The sequence below is a fragment of the Gorilla gorilla genome, chromosome 20, assembly GCF_029281585.2.
Source record: "Gorilla gorilla gorilla isolate KB3781 chromosome 20, NHGRI_mGorGor1-v2.1_pri, whole genome shotgun sequence".
NCBI lineage: Eukaryota > Metazoa > Chordata > Mammalia > Primates > Hominidae > Gorilla > Gorilla gorilla.
Window position 1 is genome coordinate 53,193,379 of NC_073244.2, and position 20,831 is coordinate 53,214,209.

The 20,831-nt window shown below is 46.3% G+C and overlaps 1 pseudogene; it reads right to left on the reverse strand.

The window, feature by feature from the left end:
• Positions 1 to 17,007: 17,007 nt before the first annotated feature.
• On the reverse strand, positions 17,008 to 18,491 carry LOC115935568 (mitochondrial import inner membrane translocase subunit TIM14-like; annotated as a pseudogene).
• Positions 18,492 to 20,831: the final 2,340 nt, after the last annotated feature.

Consider the following 20,831-nt stretch of genomic DNA (forward strand, 5'->3'; position numbering starts at 1 on the left):
CCACACAGCCTCCAGTGTCCTGAGCCCTCCTGCCCTCTTCACCCAGGCCCTGGAGGCCGTATCTATCACTGTCCTCCACAAATGAGCTTGCCTGTCCCCAAATCCAGGATCCTGGATGCTTAGCTCTGGCCACCAGGTTCTCCTCTGTCCCAATGGCCACTGCTCAGGAGATCTTTATCCCCATGGGACACAGAGAGGGGCTGTCAGAGTAACCAAGGTGGGAACAGACCAAGAATTCAGTCCTTGAGCAAGGTCCTCCCAGGCACTACCCAGGACTCTAGCCCCTCATTTCCCATCAGTTCCCAATTTACCCCCTGGTGTGGATCTCACTGAGCAAGCCTCCTCTCCACACAGGAGCGTCCAGGTCAGAGGAGCAGGGTTCCCCAACCTAAAGCTCATGCAGGCTCCCATGGCGATGGGACAACCTGTCTGCCCCTCTACCTGGCCCCACAGGCCCCTCCAGCCCTGCCTCACCTGCAGCTCCTCCACACACCTGGGCCAGCTGTTCTCAGCCCTTCCCTGAGGGCCCCGGGGAGAGTAAAGATCTCATGTAGGTTCACTTGGACCAGGTGCCACCTTCCCACAAACAAGCCGGTCCCTGCACTAAAGCACAGAGCTGTGGTTTCCAAGGGTGTTCTGCCATTGTCCAGGGTTGTTGGCCATGAGATGGGAAGTAGGAAAAGCAACCTGCAATATTTACATCAGGATTTAGCTGTAAATGACCCTGGATCCCACCTGCACACAAGGTGACTCCTCTGTAGGTTCCTGTTGAGGCTGTGACAAATTTCCACAAGCTTAGTGACACAGAAACTTGAACCAAGGTGCCCACATGGCTGTGTTCTCTCTGGAGGCTCCAGGGCAGAGTCCGTTTCCTCTCCTTTTCCACCTCCTAGAGGCCTCCTGCATCCTTGGCTGTGTCCTCTTTCTCCATCTTCAAAGCGAGCATTGCAGCATCTTGACACCGCTCTGTCTTCTGCATCTGTCCCCACATCTCCTCCTCCTTCTCTGACTCTCCCACCTCCCTCTCTCATTTGTAAGGAAGGGATTCTGTGATTATGTTGGACCCATCTGGATAAACTACAATAATCTTCCAAACTCATAATCCTTCCTTTAATCTATAAGGTCTCTTACCATGTGACAGATTCACGGATGCTGGGGGTGATGATGTGACATTTTTGAAAAGCCCCTGTTCTGTCCATCACCCCTTTCAAGACCATTTTCTCATCCTTGCTCACTACAAACTGCACATGGGCTCTTGGACAAGGCCATCCTGACTGTGGTGTCAGTTTCTGCAACAATGTCTACAGCAGCTTCAGGGTTATGGGAGAGCAAGACAGAAGTCACTTCAAGATCCTGAACACCTCTCCACCTTCTCATTGTTAATGATACTCTGTTGTTAAAAGTGAAAGGAGAGCAGATGTAACTAGAAGATTCTACATCACACTCTGTTCCATAGTTCTTGGTCGTCAGCACCACGGACAGTGTCTCAGGAATGTTCATTCCCAGGTGCTGCAGCAGGAAGGTGGCGGATGAGAACAGACTGCTGGAAAGATGTCCATGTCTAGTTTACAAGAAAAAGACACAACCAGGAACAACGTTATTGCAGGGAAACTTGATCTGCTCTATTTTATATATCGTAAAATTTTTGCATGTGTCTGGATGTTGGGGTTCTTGGCACATCTATTGCCATACCCTGCAGAGCTGAGTGCTGCACCCAGGGTGTGGTCTCTGGGAGGCTGAGAGCCTGCTTTGGCCACATGGTAAGTCTCCCTGACCCTGACAATCAGGCCATTTTCTCTGCCTACAGAAGGTGGTAACTTTTCATGATTAATTTTTGACCCCCGTGCCTGACCTTGGAACCACACACATCACCTAGCCCGGAGCATGCCCTGAGCACAGCATCCGGCTCCTCCAGCCCCAGCTAAGCCCCTGAGAAGCTGAGCTGACCAAGCCCATGGGCTTCTCTACCAGATCCTCCAAGCCAAGCCTTGTCACCCCCATCTTGCTAATTCCTGCCCACATCACACCCACAGAGAAGACTCTGGTCCTACAGACCAGCCCTGCCCTTACAGGGACTCAGGTCCAGCCTATCCAGTGTCCCTGCTGGGCACACACAGCACTCAGGATGCCCAATTTAAGGGTCATCTGTGGGCTCGGGGGTGGGGAGGTCCTGTAACTTGCATGGGTCAGAGCCCTCCTCACATCCTACATTTCAGCAGTCACCAGGGTCCTCTCTGCCCTGTCCTCACCTTCAATGTCTCAATGACTCACTCAATGTCCTGGGTCATCCTTGTCATCTCTCCTGGACATAGCCACAGCTCCTGACAGGAGGGGTTGAGGCTCTGTCTCTCCATCAGTTCCTCCCACTCTGACCACATGAACCTGGTCAGCCCCATCTGAGCCTCATCCCCTCACCAGGGGCCCTGTGTTCTGGATCCCTGGATACCTGGGTCCTTGTCATGCAAACTTGACAACAGTAATAACCACCAGGCCCTGGCATCCTCACGCAAAGCACATGTCTAATGAGAGACAACTGTGGCTCCACACACCTTGAGGCTTCACTGCTCAGGGGCATCCTCATCCCTCTCCTCCCACCCCTAGAGATGGTAAGCACCACCAGCCCCTTCCCCCAGACCACAGCCTCAGATCTATTCTGACCGTCTATACAGAGAGGCTCTAGGGAACAGCAGGCACTATGAAATCCCACTGACCCAGGTGCCACCCGCGGCCTCACCCCTCCTCATATCTATGATGGGGACAGACACACATAACACACCTCTGCTCACTGCCCAGTCCCCAAGGTCAATCACAGTCTGCTTCTCCCCTAGACCCACTGCTCCCCATGTCTTCCCTCCCCAGCTGCAGCCTGGGTGGACTCCCTGCTTTTCTCAGTCCATGAAGGCAGGTTCCAACCTTTGTGTTGTTGCCTGCAATGCCCTCCCTTCTCTTCCCTTCCCTATGAGCGCACACCTGCCCATCCCCCTGCCTTCTGGCCAAAGTCATCAGCCACCTGCTCCCCTCAGTCTTCCCCGACGCTGCCCATGGAGGTGACGGTTCCTCCTAGAACACCCACCACTCACTCTTGGCTTTGGGTGGTAATCACAGGTTCTGCAGGGGTCACCTGTGCTCAGGTGTGTCACCTGTGGAACCAAAACTTCTGAGCAGAGGGAGCTGCTCAGGACATCTTAGGGGCCCTGACCTCTGGTCTACCACAGGAACTCAATGCGATCTTGGTGGGACTGTGGTTTAGTCCCTATAGCAACCTTGACCTCATCATGTTTAATGTGCACATGCTCCGACCAGTATCCCACTTCTAAGAGCCTCCCTGAGCTGTGAGCTCTGTGAAGGCAAGACTGTGCCTGTTCTCTCTCTGATGAACACAGTGACCAGCCCACAGCCTGGCACGGGATGCTTCATAAACATGTGTTGACTGAATGAGCTCCTGGATCAATACTCCACATGGGGAAAAGACACGTGTATGAAACACTGCAGAATGTCTCGCCATTATGAAAACTGGGAAACAGCCCAGTAACTTAAAAAAAAGATTGAGATGAAGGTCACGGAAAATACCATATGTTTAGGAAACAAATAATAGCAATTCGGGTCCACTGAATCAGGGCAGCCCTGACTAGTGTTCTGTAAGACAAGCACAGGAGAGAGTTTTCTTTACAGGTAATTTCCACAAAAAGTTGTTTTCAGAAGCAGTTCATTGGCTGAGAAGGAATCCTAAATCACAAGTCCATTCCATTCTATGTGTTTAGTTAATTTTAGGGTTCTCCTAGTTGAGATGTTGAAGGCTGGTGAATACTGACTTCAGCTGTTTATCCAAATCTGTTGGAACATTCTGTGGTTTGAGCTCTTGCTGGTGAAAGTGCAATTGTCTTGCAATCTCCTGACTCCACTTTAGAAAGCTTTAGCCTTTGTTACTTCATTTTCTGTCACAAGATTCCAACCCAGGAACAGGGGTGTGGACAAAGCATTGAGTGTAGCCATGCAATGAGAAAAAGGGGAGCCAATAACAAACACAAGATAAAATCCATATGTATTGATATAAGAGGTGCCCACCACACATGATTCAGTAGAACAGAATGGTCTGGGCAGGTGTGGTGGCTCATGCCTGTAATCCCAGCACTTTGGGAGGCCAAGGAGGGTGGATCATGAGGTCAGGAGTTCGAGACCAGCCTGACCAACATGGTGAAACCCTGTCTTTACTAAAAATACAAAAATTAGCCAGGTGGTGGTGTGCACCTGTAATCCCAGAAACTCAGGAGGCTGAGGCAGGAGAATCACTTGAACCCAGGAGGCAGAGGTTGCAGTGAGCCGAGATCACACCATTGCACCCCAGCCTGGGTGACAGAGCAAGAATCCATCTCAAAAAAAAAAAAAAAAAAAAAAAAAGAATGGTCTTCAGCAATAATATAATTCAATGGGTATTTTGGCGTAAAACGACAAGTGAGATAAACAGAGTATTATTATAGAGAGATTCACACCAACTGCAAACAGTGGTGACATCCTGGAAATTTAATTGGGGAAGGGGTGGGGTCAAGGATAAGACACCTTATTTTACACATGATTAGATTCCTGGGATTTACAATAAATACGATGACTTACGTCATTTTTAAAGTAACAGAAGAAACCATTTGAAAAGACTCAGGAGGTGTGTAAGGTCCTCTGCGTCTAGAGCCCAGGCCTCCCTCTATCCCCCACACTTCTGCGTCTCTATCCCCCACACTCTGAGATGGCCCTTTGAAGTCTCCCCATCTCACCCCTCAGAGACAGAGGCATGGAGATCCCTAGGGGGAGGGACCTTGCTGCAGCTCCCAAAGCTGGGGGCGGGGGGCAGAGTGAGGTTCTGTCCAGCCCAACATGCACTGAGTGGGCACCTACTGTGTGCTCCTTCTGGCCAGTGGGATGGTCCCTGGCCTGCAGAGTTTCACCACTCAGTGGATGCTGGGAATGGGACAAAAAAGACCAAACCACCCTGTAGGTCCAGGGATGGCTGGCCTCCCTCAGCAGGGCCCACAGCCCCCCATGGTTCACCCTCACCAAGGTCACCTCAACCCACCTCCTCCTCACCCTCCAAGCTCTGCACACGAACTCTGTCACCTCTTCCCTGCAGCCAGGTGGCCGCCCACCTGAGGCCACTCCCTCTGCAGGCAGCTCCTGCCCCCACACCCCCTCCTTCCCAGGGCTCAGTCAAAAGGGCATCTCCCAAGGCACAGCAACTCAGCCCATCACAGGCTCTGGTGTCCCCCGTGCTGTCCCCTCACAGCCCTTCTCTCATTATCATTAACTCCTCAATCCCATGAAGTTCACTGAGTGCCTGTTTCCCTGTCACATGAGGTCAGGAGTTCTATACAAGCCTGGACAATATGGTGAAATCTCGTTTCTACTAAAAATACAAAAATTAGCTGGGTGTGGTGGCATGCACCTGTAGTCCCAGGTACTCAGGAGGCTGAGGCAGAAGAATTGCTTGAACCCAGGAGGCAGTGGTTGCAGTGAGCCGAGATCATGCCACTACACTCCAGCCTGGGCAACAGAGCGAGACTCCACCTCAAAAAAAAAATCCAATTCCAAACACTAATAAAAAATATGGACTTTGGCATGAACCCATGGTAGGGGAATGGGGAGACCAAAAATCCCCTGACTGGGAAAGTGATAGGCTAGTACACTGCTGTCCAATAAAAGGAAAACGCAGGACACCCTCACTGCTTTGTGTTGATCTTTTTTCTTAGGTCTCATCATAACCGTTTTATGAATCTGGGAGCTCCAAAGTTAGGTGCATATATATTTAGGATTGTAATATCTTCTTGTTTGATTGATCCTTTTATCATTATATAGTTGCCTTATTTGTCTTTTTCTTACTGTTGTTGCTTAAAGTCTGTTTTATATGATATAAGAATAGCTATTCCTTCTCACTTATGGTTTCCATTTGCATGGAATATCTTTTATCATCTCTTTACCTTGAGTCTATAAGAATCCTTACATGTTAAGTGAGTCTCTTGAAGACAGCTGATATTTGGTTTGTAATTTTTTATTTATCTTGCCAATCTGTGTCTTTTAAGTGGAGTGTTAGGTCATTTACATTCAATGTTAATATTTGTTCCAGTCATCATGTTGATCGTTATCTACTTTGTTTTCTTATTGTGTTATTGTTTTATAGGCCATTTGAACTTTTGGGTTTCAAGAGGTTCTATTCTGTTCTATTTAAATCTTTTGTTTTGTGATTTAGAAGTCCCTTTAACATTCCATGTAGGATGGTCTAGCCGTGACAAATCCTGAAGCATTTGCTTGTCTGAAAAAGACTGTATTTCTCTCTTTCATTTTGAAATATAATTTCACTCTACACAAGATTCTTGGCTGAGAGCTATTCTGTTTAAGAAGCCAAAAGATTAGGACCCCAATACCTTCTGGTTTGTAAGGTTTCTGATGAGAAATCTGGTGTTAGACTGATAGGTTTTCCTTTATAAGTTAATTGATGCTTTTGTCTCACTGCTCTTAGAATTCTTGCCTTCACATTGACTTTAGATAACCTATGACTATATGACTTGGTTATATCCTTTTTGGCAGTGAATCTCCTGGATCACTTCAGCCCAGGAGTTCAAGACCAGCACTGGGTAAGATGGCAAAACCCCATCTCTACTAAAAATACAAAAAATTAGCCTGGCCTGGTGGCACACACCTTTAGTCCTAGCTACTTGGAAGGCTAATGTGGGAGAATCATCTGAGCCCAGGAAGTTGAGGCTGCAGTGAGCCATGACTGTGCCACTTCACTCCAGCATGGGTGATGAGAGTAAGACCCTGTCTCAAAAAAAAAACTAGCTAGCATTTTAGAAAATTTTTCATTCATATTCTGATTGTTTTTTACATTTCTTTATGTTGGTTTTCACCCTTCTCTTGTATCTCTTTGAGTAGCTTAATAATCAAACCTTGTAGGCATGCATTATTCTTTTAATTCTTTTTTCTTTTGTCTCTCTGACTCTGAGTTTTCATATATTATCTCTTCAAGCTCACAAATTCTTTCTTCTGCTTGATCAATTCTGCTGTTGAAAGATTTAGTGCATTCTTCGGTTTGTCAATTGAATTTTTCAGCTACAGAATTTCTGCCTGATTTTTTAAAATTATTTCAGTCTATTAAATTTATCTGATAGGATTCTGAATTCCTTCTCTGTGTTACCTTGAATTTCATTGAGCTTCTTCAAATAGCTATTTGTATATGCTAGTTTTGAAGAGGGTCTCAGGAATGAGAGTGAGTTTGTGTGTTATTTTATTTACCCCTCTCCACCGCCATCTAAGTTTATTTCAGAGGAGGATGCTCATCCTCAGAAAGATGAATCAACTTGCCAATGTTGGTGGTGGATCTGGGATTAGAAGTTACATGAGTCTAACATCAGAGGCCATGCCATCATCACTACCACTGAGAGAGAAGTGAACACAGTATGTTAGGGAGCAGGAAGGAGCAAGGAGGGCTATGGCAGCAAGAGACAATTTTAAAACAGGGAAGTTAGGTAAGGTTACTAAAGGGATACCATATGTTATAAAGCCATGAACACTAGACAGAGATATTCGAACTTGATCTTGTGATTAAAAAAGAGCCACTGAAGATTTTAAGTAAGGGCAAAACTAATCGAAGTCACAGCATGAGCCAAGACCAAAGAGGGTAGTGAAATTGGGGCTCTGGATTCCTAAACTAAAGAGATGCTGCCACAACTGTTATTCACAACAGTGAACAAACCATGTGATGTGTGGAGTGAGAACTGGACAAAGGCTGAAGCCCTGGGTTTAAATGCAAGAAGTCAGGCACTTAGGGAATGGCTTTGTTAGGCAAGCTGTATATTCTCTCTCTGGACCTTGGTTTGTTTTCATCCATAAATTAGATGCAGTGAGAATTAACCTCTAAAAGATCTTCAAGCCTTGCTACTCAAAGTGTGGTCCACCAACCAGCAGCAATGGCATCATCCAAAAGCTCCTTAGACATGCACAATCTCAGGCCTCACCAGAAAAATCAGAATCTGTATTGAATAAAAAGATCTGTGTGGGATCTGTGAACACATTAAGGTTTGCGAAACACTTCTCTCCATCGTCTTCCATTTCTAAAAGGCAATTATTCCATGCTCACCTCCACTCTGTTACTTCACAGGAGAAACAAGAAAAAAAAATTATCTGTTCACCTCATTAGTGCCCTTTTCTTAGTCATGACATCCTCTTAGACTGGCTCAGTTCCAGGAAGAGGTTTTAGAAAATACCAGAGAGGCAGTGCTGCCTCCTTGTGACCATCATCAGTAAATGCGCTTAACTCTGACCAGTGTCAACAGCAAAGGAGAGGGACTGCAGATGGAGGTGAAGTCCAAGTCGCAGACTAGATGAGAGAATCACAGCCACCCACAATTACTTAAACAGAGGGACCTCAACCTGCATCATAGAGCAATGTCCTATTGCAAAGGACAGTTTTTATAATACTTAATATGTGGTATTAGTAAGAAACCTGGTTCCAAGCCAAGCTCTGCCCTTGTAACCATAAAAGTGACCCTGACAGGTATTTTCAGACACCCAGCCCTGGCCTGAACTCTGCCAGTAAACATGTAATTTCCCAAAAGACCTTATGTTACTGTGACAGTTCTTTTCCATCCTGAGCCAAAATATACCTGATACACACTCACCAATCCCTGTCCTACTCCCCATAAGCTGAAATAAGCCTAACACCTTTTCATACAACCGACCTTCAAATATTGGTTAAAAAAAACCATGTGCCGCCCACCCCACCTTCTCTTGGCCATTTCCCACATGGGGTCACCTGAAGCCCCACACCCTCTGATCACTTTCCCCTGGGGAGGCGAAGTGCAGCAACCACAGCAGGCACTGTGAAACCTAGGGGTGTCCCCCAGGGCAGCAGAGCCACAGGACCCCCGTCCCCATCCTGGCACCTCACCCCTATCTAGAATCCGAACACCACATCAGCTGATCTGGGGACGTTGACTTTTCCTGCTTCTGCTGCTGCTCAGTCATCCCACACCTGTGCAGATGTCTACTTTTTATTCCATCTTATTTTGTAAGAAATATTTATCAGAGCCTGCTGTGTACTGTCACTGGAGAGACAAAGATGAATCACACCTGGTCCCTGCCTCGCAGAACTCCAGGCTGTAGAGGGAACACACTCAAAGCCAGACTATTACCGTTCAGTGAGAAACACCGTGACAGACATCAGCATAGGGTTTTCTGATGCATGTTATCAATGCTTTGTGAAAAATCTTCCACTCTTGGTTTTCTGCACTTAGTTTTCCTCATTTCAAGCTCTAAGTGAAAAAGAGAATACAAATATCCCCAATGGTCCTTTGTGCGGTCACAGCTGGACCCGGCATGTCCTCTTGGCTAATCCAGGGTGTTCAGGGCTCCCACTTCACTCTGAGTGTCCTCTCTCCTATTGGAGCTCACCATTGTCAGCACCTGCAGCAGAAAATCTAGCAAGTCAGGAAACTTGCTTTACTCCTGTAACTTTAAGGCTAGTGACCTTGTGACAGTGAACTAATCCTATAAATCCTTTTCACTTTAATTTCCACATCTGTAAAGTGGGGCAGGTGGATTCAGTCACCCTAGAGACAGCAGCACACCTGATCTTCTCAGCATCCACCATCTAGCAAATACCAGGCACACATTAGGCACTCAAAGCCTCACTGAATGTATGTGTGAATAAATGACTATAATAGAGCCATGTGGATCGTGGACACTATCAACACATATCTTTGAATGTCTATGAAGTACACTTGAGAATGGGGAAAGCAAATAATTGAGGCAGGACAGTGTTTTCTTCTTCCTTCCCCTTACCTCCTTCCTGAAGACAGCCTTTGTACCTCGGAGAGACTCTGTTGCCAGGTTTCTCTACTGTAAAGTTACTATTTGTCCCATTATAATCAATAAGTATCTGCTGAAGTGATACTTGGGGAATATGCAAGTAGCCTGTTTCTTCTCAACATACTTTTTTTTCCCCCTTGGTACTCACTAGTTGTAGCATCATCATACTTTTACCCATTCATATTTAAAGTCCATTGATAATTCTTGCCTACAAACAATTGACTGTGCTGTTAGCCAAATAGTGATTTTCTATTTGATCATTCCTTCTACATTCATTAATTGGAATTCTGCTGCAAGAAAAAGCTGTTTCTTCATCCTTATATATTTATGTATTCAATTATTTATTTATATTAATAGGAACTCATGGGTATTTATGGGTTGGAATTTATTACTATCATTATTTCTTATAGTGCTCATTTTGTCTCAAAATTGGTCATTCAAAGCTCCTTCTGGTTGGCATCTGTGACCTTTCGACAGATCTCCATTATTTTTCAGCCGGCTCCTTACTTTCTGGCCTCACGAGATGCTCCAGGCTCCGCTTGTGCTTTCCAGCCCCCGCCCTGGAATCAGTTATTTCTCCCAGGAAGCCCTGGTTCCTTTCATGGGAGAATGATGTTAAGACCACAAGCACTACTATACCCATTGCTGTAATAGTAAGTGCCGGTGCCTTCACGCCCTCTAGTGGTCAGACCTGGGAAATACACACTCACACTTGTGTACTGTTACCCATATTCTACAAATCAGGTAAATGAGGCACAGAAAAGTTAGGCGACTTGACCAACATCACGAGAAAATAGGTAGTGAAACTGCGAGATAAAAATAGTGACAGATGCACAAGTCCTAATAAGTGGAAGTAGCTTCTTCACACATGCACATCAGCAGAAAGCCACAAGCCCAATATTCCAGCGTAGACACTCTCTTGGGAAAAAATCCAGAATTCCAAAGTATTAACCCTAATGACAACCATCATGTACTGACTACCTGCCTGGGCACTGGGCTCCCACAGTAACACATTTATTCCTAAATATATGTAAATATATAAAACTGATAACTTTATCTTAAATAAATATCCATTTTATATATTATTATATAAAATTTATTATAGAAAACTTTATATAATTATATAAAATATATAGGCCAGGCATGGTGGCTCATGCCTGTAATCCCAGCACTTTGGGAGGCCGAGGCGGCATATCATCTGAGGTCAGGTGTTTGAGACCAGCCTGGCCAACATGGCAAAACCCCATCTCTACTAAAAAAGTACAAAAATTAGCCAGGCGTGGCGGCAGGTGCCTGTAATCCCAGCTACTCGGGAGGCTGAGGTAGGAGAATCGTTTGAACCCAGAAGGCGGAGGCTGCAGTGAGCTGAGATCGTGCCACTGCACTCCAGCCTGGGAGACAGAGCCAGACTCCATCTCAAAAAAGAAAAACTATTATATATACATTTATATATATAATTTATTATATAAAAATTTATTGTATATAAATTTATATTAAATACAATTTAATATGATGATTAAAAGTTCTATGTTTATTTTAATACATGTTAGAAGAAAATGTAAGCATATCTCAAACCTGTAATTTTATGGATAATATTGCATAGGACAAAGATGTTTTGTCTCAAATTCCCATCCTCAAGCAATCCACCCACCTCAACCTCTCAAACAGCTGAGATCACAGATGTGAGCCCCTGCACCCTACTAGGACAAGGATGTTTTGTAAAGTAAATTTATTTAGGAAAAAGCATAAAGCAAATAATAATAACAGTGGTACAAGCTGTAGAGAAAAATCATAAAATGTCTACAAATGTCTGAGGTTTGCATTTTAGTTACTCCTAGGAAATTAGAGTCACATAGCACTGCAGAAAAAAACAACTGAAAATCATAGACCTGGGCTTTAGCTCCAGATTTGTCCTTTCCAGGACCCCACTCCCTGGACATCTCAGTGACCTCCCTGCTGGGAGTAAATCCAAACTTCCCAGACATTAGAAAACATGAGGAAAATCTTGCATACCCAGAGGGGTTTCTGTGTCATAGAGAAAATAACACTGAGTTTGGGGGCCCCAGGGACTCTCTGTGAGGTGCTGACAGAACCAATCCCTAGACACAGCAAAGGTCACTCATGGGGAGCACAGGTCATCCTGTTAAGGGATGGGGGTCCCAATAAGCCTTGCTTCTCACAGCGTGGTCTAAGGAACTGAAATGTAGATAGGAGAAAAAGAGGAAAAGAAGACAAGGAGGCAGGACTGAGAGAGGAGGAGGCGGAAAGGCTACCTGTGCAGAGCCTCATTGCCACTTACCTTTCCCCGCCCCCACCCGTGGCCCTGGGAAGTGCTTCTGCCCTGGGAGGAGGCTCAGCACAGAGAGAGGAAGGACAGCAGAGCTGACAGTCACAGTAGCTCTGACAAAAGCGTTTAATTTATATTAAATACAATTTAATATCACTATTAAAAGTTATATGTTTATTTTAATGCATGTTAGAAGAAAATTTAAGCATATCTCAAACCTGTAATTTTATGGATAATATTGCATAGGACAAAGATGTTGGCATCTGTGACCTTTCGACACATCCCCATTATTTCTCAGCCTGTTCCTTACTTTCTGGCCTCCTTATTTTCTGAAGCCCAAGCTCCTCTCCACGAGGAGGACAGAGCAGACAGCAGAGCCCATGGGGCCTCCCTCAGCCCCTCCTCACAGAGTGCACATCCCTGGCAGGCGCTTCTGCTCACAGGTGAGGGGAGGACTCCCTGGGAGTGGATGGGAGGAGGGAGCACAGAGGCTGGGGTTTCTTGGAGAGAACGGGGACCTGAGAGGGACAGAGGGCTTCTGTTGGACACTAAACAGGAAGAAGGGATTACAACAGGAAAATCTAAATAATCTGAGGTTGTTCGTGAAGAAACAATCTCGATTGTTAATGTTTTCCAAGTGAATCATCACTGAGCAGTTAATGTTGAAAACAGATGACAATAATCACAATTTAAGTTGGGGTAATACTCAAGAAAAAAACAAGGGACACTAAACAGAGCTCTGTGGCAGCACTCCTCATATAGGGGCACCAGCTGCGGGGGACGGGTGAATAGTGTACACTGACACACACATATTTTGCTTTGCCAGTCCAGCTGAGTCTGTCAGGGCCGCTTACAGACTCCCTGCTGAGTCCTATAAACAGTTGTGACCATGGCCTTGATCAGCTAGTGAGACTCATATTTATTCAGTAAGATTAATTAACAAAGGCTTGAGTCAACACCGTTAGAGGGTAATTGACATCGTGGACTTCCCAAGTAGAAAGCAATTAAGCACCCGCGGCACATCAATGGTTAGTCTTAAGATCACATGAGTAAACAAGCTGGCTAGACAAACTACTCTGCCTTCCTTTGTTACTACTTTAATTTGTTTAACTAAAGGTAAAGGGAACACCTTCAGTCAGATCTATTACCAAAGTTATGCAAACTTTTTGGTCTTCCAAGAAGATTTGTGTCTATCTCTATAACTATCTCTAATATTTTTCCCACCAGCCTGATTGAACTCCAACAGAGCTCTTAGCCAACAACCTCAGCCACTGGAAAATAAATCCCAGGTCGTGAAGGGCCCTGGGAATGCTCATGAGCTCATCCACAGGAGTCCGCAGCCTGTCCCAGGCACTGGGGTGCAACCAAGATCACACAAGTCCCTGTTCTCACAGAGCTCATGCTCTCATAGGGAGGAAGACAGACATGCAAGGGTATCTAGAATGTGAGGTCAAGTATTGACAAGAGCCCTGAAGGGAACACAGCAGCGAAAGGTCAGAAAGGGAAGACCCAGGGTCTCTAGAGGTGTCAGGGAAGGGGTCTCCCAAGGATGCCCTAATGTGAGCAGGACCTGAAGGCAGTAGGGAGGGAGCCATGCAGACCCCTGGGGAAAAGGACTCCAAACAGGGAAATGCCAAGGTCAGAGGCACTGAAGGAAGGGAGGTCATGCTGCTGACCTTGGCCCAGTAGGACACGCATGCACACACACACACACACACACACACACACACACACACTCCAAGGCTGAGGGATGAAGAGACCTGCCCAGGACCTAGGGCCCCATCTTTTCACCTCAATGCATAGGGCCCAGTATTAACTGATGCTCTCTCCCTGCTCCTAGCCTCACTTTTAACTTTCTGGAACTTGCCTACCACTGCCCAAGTCACTGTTGAAGCTGCAGAAGGCAAGGAGATTCTTCCACTCACCCACAATCTGCCTTAGGCTTGGCTACAACTGGTACAAAGGGGAATTACAGGATATGTACTAGGAACTCAAGTAATTACCCCAGGACCTGCCACGGAGGCTGAGAGACAATATACCCCAATACATGTCTGCTGATCCAGAATGTCACCAACAATGACACAGGATCCTACACCCTACAAGTCATAAAAACAGATCTTGTGAATGAAGAAGTAACTGGCCAGTTTCACGTACACGGTGATGTCTCATGAGCTCTGGGTGTTGGGGGTCAGTTCTGCTTCACACACACAGGATTTTCAGGCCTGGGCTGTGCCTGTGTCCCCCTCTGCATTACATCCCATTTGGGGGTTTGGACATTTAGTGCAAGACACACACAGGGGAGATAAACTTCCACAGATCAGAATTTCTTTCTTGCATCCAGACCCTGCAGGCACTTGCTGCAGAGGAAGGACACTCTGATGGGGTTGGGGGGAGGCTCAGTAAGGGGAGGTCAGTATCAGTTCCCCCTCCTGGGTCCCCTCCCCATGGACGTTCCTTGTAGGACCGTGTCAGATCCTGGAGTGAGGGGACCCCTGGGAAGCCCCTGTTCAGAAACTCAGCCCTGGAAACCCCTGTCCAGTCCCCTGTCCCAGGATCCTGACTCCACGTGACCCTGGGAAGCCTGTGCCGGGGCTGGGTTGAGGCATCTTGGGCAGGGCTGACTGGGAACAAGGATTTACCAGCTGTCCAAGGGCCATGGCTCTTGCAGCTGGTAGCCAGCCAGGGCTCAGCCCCCAGAGCCTCATCTGGGCAAGGGCAAAGCCTCATCCTTCACATGAGACTTGGTATGGAGAAGACAGGTAAGCTCCCTAGGACATTAGCCGACTGCCCTGGGGAACTTAGGAGACTCCAAGGGAAGGTCAGCATCCCCAGGGGAGGGAATAGAGAAGAGAGGATGTTCCCAGTAGCTCATTGTCCACCAGAGATCAGGCCCAGGGAACACTCTGTTGGAGGCAAATAATCAGAGACGGTGTATTCAGGCAGTTCCTTGGTACCAACCTTTAGGTCAGGTGATCGTGAATATTTTAAAAGTAATTCACAGACAACATGGCAAGCCACTGACCATTTACCATTGTTGGCAGAAAAATCGGAGATCTGTACGTTTGGAAAGGAGACTTTGTTTCCTACATTTTTCATTTTATTTTTCTATTTTTATTTTTTTTTAGAGACCGGTTCTTGCTCTGTCTCCCAGGTTTGAGTGAAGTGGCTACTCACAGGTGGGACCATAATTCACTGCAGCCTCAATCCCCCGAGCTCAAGCACTCCTCACACCTCAGTCTCAAGTAGCTGGAACTATAGGCATGCACCACTGCACCCAGATAGTTTTTTAAATGAACTTTTATCTTAGGTTCAAAGATACGCATGCAGGTTTGTTATATACGTAATCAGGGGTTTGGTATACAGATTATTTCATGATCCCAGTACTAAGCATAATAGCCAATAGGTATTTTTTTCTGACCCTCACTCTCCTCCCTAAAAATTTTTTAAGAGACAGGATCTTGCTATGCTGCTCAGGCTAGTCTCTGGCTCCTGAGCTCAAACTGTTCTCCCACTTCAACCTCCCAAACCACCGGGATTACAGGTGTGAGCCACTGCACCCAACCAGGTTATTTCTTACACAGGGTTACAGCCTGCAGGCTGGCCATTCCCCAGGGTAGAAGATGCAGCCTCCAGCAGAGACCAATAGCAGGCACTTCAAGGGAGGGGAACGTGGAAGATAGATTTATGCTGAATGAGTTGGCCAGGTATACATATTCAACAGGTTATAGGTGGAGCTATGGATACTCACAAAGGAAGTACACGCACATGCGTGATCAACAAACATGCATGCTACATGCACCCCATGTTCACTTTGGGGTGGAGAATTCAGATTTAAATGTATTAAATTAGGTCTTATACATCAAAAGATGAAACAAGCATTATGGTACTCAGTGCACCATGTCTGTATACCAGCAGAGCCAGGCCATGCTCAGTGGTCTCTTATTAGGAGAAAGTTACTGAAATCAGTCTCTTGTCCAATTGAAGTGTAGTTGTGGCTGTTGGAACAGGGGTCAGTTAGCCAGTGTTGGTGGATGAGCCGCGATCATTTCAATATTGCTTATCTCGAAGGCTAGTGTTACTTTAGCCGCTAGAGAGAAAGAAAATTCTGTGTTAGAACATAGCTTATTCTTTAAATGTGGGAAAGTGTGGCTTAGCCCTTGCCTGCATGACCTTAGGTTGAGTTTATAATTTGGTATCTTATGGCCACAGAGAGTCTGTTCTGTCAGTCTCATGATCTCGATTTTAACATTAATGCTAGTCAGTTGTCGCCTCTAAACTTCCAAAGGGAAGGGCTATAATGAGGTGTAACCTCCCATCCTGTCATGATCAGGAACTCTGGGATCTGCTTGGCCAAGAGGCCATCCTTTCAGTTCACTGGGGGCTTAGAATTTTATTTTTAGTTCTCATTGTGTGTCCTATTTTACTGAGGGGAAACTGAGGCACATGAAGATACAGCCACTGGCCAGGGTACACAGACTACAGATGGCAGAGTCACTTGAGGTCACTCCCTCCCTACTTCATGAGAGAACTACTGAGAGAGTGTGTCTCATATTGGTCCCTGTCTTGTGCAGGGTGTGAGTGGGGAGAGAAAGCAAAGTTCTCTCCTTTATCCTCTCATAGGAGTGACACCTACACATCGGGAAACACAGGATTTCAGGTCCCCTGAAGTGGGTATAGATCTAAGAGCGGAGGCCTGGACATTCCCAACATTGATCTGATAGTTGAGGCAGGTGATAGCGTTCTAAGTAAAATCTGATTAATTCTTCATTTGTTCCTCACTCCCCAGACCACTGAGGCGTGGTATTCTCCCCACCGAGCTGTGGAACCCTAAGAAGAAGGGAGCTGAACCAGTGATTGTGAAACAGCATCATTCATCCGGGGTAATACTCGAGGTTCGTTGTCCCATGGCCATGGAAAACTAGGACGCAGGCACCCAGAGTGAAGTTAAGAGTGGAAGTTTCATAGGGGAAAGAAAGAGAAGAGCTCTCTGCACAGAGAGAGGGGTCCTGGGGAAAATGGGTTGCCACTTCCATAGTGAAATGCAGAAGGTTTTATGGATGAGCTTCAGGAGGCAGTGTCTGATTTACACAGGGGGTGAAAGATTGGTTAGACGGGGTGTGCCATTTGCTGGCTGCCCCACTCTGATCTTTTATTATGCAGATGGATTGTCTACCTGGCCGGTGCCATGTTGCCTGGTTTTTTACTGTACATGTGGTAATGGAGAAAAGGGAAGATGGAGTCTCCATGTTGAACATACCTGGCTTCCAGGCAGCCCTTTTCTATTGGCACACCTACTGGAATTCACCTGTGCAAGCTTCCATCTTGCTTATCTACGTCTGTAGCTCAATTTTTCAGGTTGCTCTTTGTTAGAAAAGGAATTATCTTGGGCTGCTTTTTGTTAAAGGGGAAACCTTGCCAAGGACGCTCTTACCCTCACTAACTGCCTAAATAATTTCTTTCTAGCTCCTGTGTCAGTTGGTCTGGGGTCCACAGATACCTTAAGGACCCAGGGATGGAGGAGAAGACGTGCCCTCAGCCTACTTTTGGTCGAGCACCTCCACTGATTGTCCACAGGGTCAGTGGCTCCGACCCCATCTGAGTCAGCAACACCAGAGTCACAGAAGAAAAGGATGTTGTGATCCTGACCTGCCCCACAGATGACTCTGGAACCTTATCCAGTGGATCTTCCATGACCAGCATCTGTGACTCATGGAGAGAATGGAGCTGTCCCAGGGCCACTGTATGCTCGGCATAAACCCCATCAGGAGAGAGGATGCTGGGGAGTATCAGTGTGAGGCCTCCACCCAGGTCAGCTCCAGGAAAAATGACCCTCTCAGACTGACTGTGAAACAGGAAACATCTGAGTCCCCTCTTAGAAGTTATTAAACCCTAAATCAAATATTCTTTGTTTGGAGGCATTTTATTATAAAAACTTGATATTCATATACATAAACTAATATGAAGTTAAAAATTCATTATACACCTACTGTTTTTAGCTTGATCTTGTAGTAAATCTTTAGCTTCATTGATCTTGGCTACTATATAAGGAGACCCTCTTTTGTCTGCGTGATTTAAGAGCATAACATGTTAATGAGCATCTCTTATTTTTTTCTTTATCTGCAGAAGGGCTTACCCTACTATTACTAGTGTTCATTCATTATCTAGTATTAATGCTGCTTCCCGTTTTGTCATTTTGGGTTCATATCCACCTCTGTAGTAATAATCTCTGAAGGCAGATTTTGGTAGACTTTGAAACACTTGTTCTACTTGAGGCTTTATGCGCTTCATGGCTTCGCAAAATGTAACAGCTTGCAAATCCTGCAGCAGCAGTCAGTTCAGCTGCTACCACTGCACAGGCTATGGCTCCAGCCTGGCTCCCCTGCCACCACCAGGAGGGTGGATCATCCCAGCCCGGAGGCCGCACCCACCACCTACTTGGCTTTACCAGAGAGCAATGCAGCAGCCACCGCAGTAGTCACAAACTGCCCAAGTACCTTTTTCCTCTTTAAAGTGGTGGTGATGATGCACTTACTTTATCCAGCTATGGTGAATAGTCAATGAAATCAGGTGACTTGCATTGAATCAATAAAAATGAAACACCTTGGAATGACATTGTCATTGTTGGCTTAAGGTCCCATTCAGCACCAGATTTTACTGTTTGTTACTGTCAGTTGCACCATCTCCACAGTGGTGGCAACACATGTCCCTCAGAGGATGGACCATGATTGTGTGTGAGGGTGGGAACGTATGATCAGCTCTCAGGAGTCAACAGCTCCATCCCTCCTCCAGCAGGAGGTGTGGATGGTGCCTGCACTCTGACATGGGCAAAGAGAATCAACGGGAGAGTGCCATGCAGAGAGGACACCCCAAATGAAATGCACTTCACACAGTGCATCTGCCCATGTGGTCCTGGCCAGGACTGGGGAGGGAAGGGCTTGGAGATCCCAGATTTCAAGCTGAAGCCCTGAGACAAGGTGCAACTGCTGAGAGAAGGAGCACTCTGTGGAGAGATTCCCACCCACATCTACAGTCTCCACCCCATCTTATCCCTTAAGGCTGGCATATCCCTGAAGGGCAGTGTGAAGAAGGGACAAGAGTCTTCTCTAGGGAGGACACTCTGGGCCAAGACCAAATGAAAGCTGGGCACTGGCAAGGACAAGATTTCTTCCACCATGAGATTTCACCATCGTCCTGAAGCAATGAACCCAGGCCCTCTTGCTCATGTGAAACACCGCCCGGCCTGAATCATGCTAAGGGTGAACTCAAGGCCCTGGACACCACCACCTTCCAGGCCTGTACCAGCCCCTGCAGGACTCATTCACCTGAACCAGCACCCTCCAGTCCTCAGGCTAAAGGGAGAGGGCTTCACCTCTTTAAGCTACAGGAGATTCCCAGATACCCGTATGTCCCTGGAGAGAGAGTCCACAGGTTGTCCACTTGGACCTGGCATAGATCTTCCTCTCAAACGCCCCAATGCCCAGGTGCTCTTCCTCGAAGATCTTCCTCTCCCTACAGGCTCTAGGAACTGTGAGTCCCTGAACTTTCATTAGAAGGAAGCTTTCCCTTCATCCTCCCTGACCCTGTGAGGGGCAGCTGGGCAAAGTGGACACCAAGATTAATAACTCCAGAGGGAACCCTCCCTGGAGCACAACATCCAGGGCCTATGGGGGTGTTCCCTGGTGGTCCTGACCAGTGGTGCTGCCCTTCTTTCTACTTCCAAAACCCCAGACCACTGCTGCTCTGACTATGGGCTCCACTCCCTCAACCCATTCTTTTATTAAATGCCTTTTCTGCACCTGCTGGAGTGATTATATGGTTTTCGTTCTCGGTTCTGTTTAATGTGATGGATCACATTTATTGATTTGCATATGTTGAGCCATACTGGCATCCCTGGGATGAATCTCACTTAATCATAGTGAATGATCTCTTTTGATGTGTTGCTAAACATGGTTTGTCAATATTTTATTGAGGACTTTTACATCTATGTTTGTTAGTGATGTTGGCCTATGTTCTTTTTTGGCTTTGTTTTGGTTGGTTGTTTCTGAGAGATGGAGTCCCCCTATGTTGTCCAGACTGGTCTTGAACTCCTGGGCTTAAGCAGTTCTCCCTCCTCAGCCTTCCAAAGTGCTGTGATTACAGGCAGGAGCCACCACACCCAGCTTGCTTTTTGTTTTTGAGAGAGCATCTTGCTCTGTTCCCCAGGCTGGAGTACAGTGGCACAAACATGGCTCACTGCGGCCTCAACCTCCTGGGCTCAATTGGTCCTCTCACCTCAGCCTCCTGAGTAGCTAGGACTAAAGGCACATGCCACCATGCCTGGCTAATTTTTTTCTTTTTTTTTTTTTTAAGAGATTGGTTCTGACTATGTTGCCCAGGCTGATCTCAAACTCCTGGCCTCAAGCAATCCTGTAGTGTTTTTTTGTTTGTTTGTTTGTTTGTTTTTGTCCTGTCCTTGTCTGGTTTTGGTATCAGGATAATGCTGACCTTGTAGAATGAGTTTGAAAGTGTTCCCTCCTCTTCAATTTTTTAAAGCATTTTGAGTAGAATTGGTTTTAGTTCTTATTAAATGTTTGGTAGAATTCAGCAGTGAAGTCATTCGGTCCTGGGTTTTCCTTTAGTTACAGTTTCATGTTAGTTTGTTGGGTTTTTCTGCCTTTTCATGCTTCCATCTTGGTAGGTTGTATGTGTCCAGAAA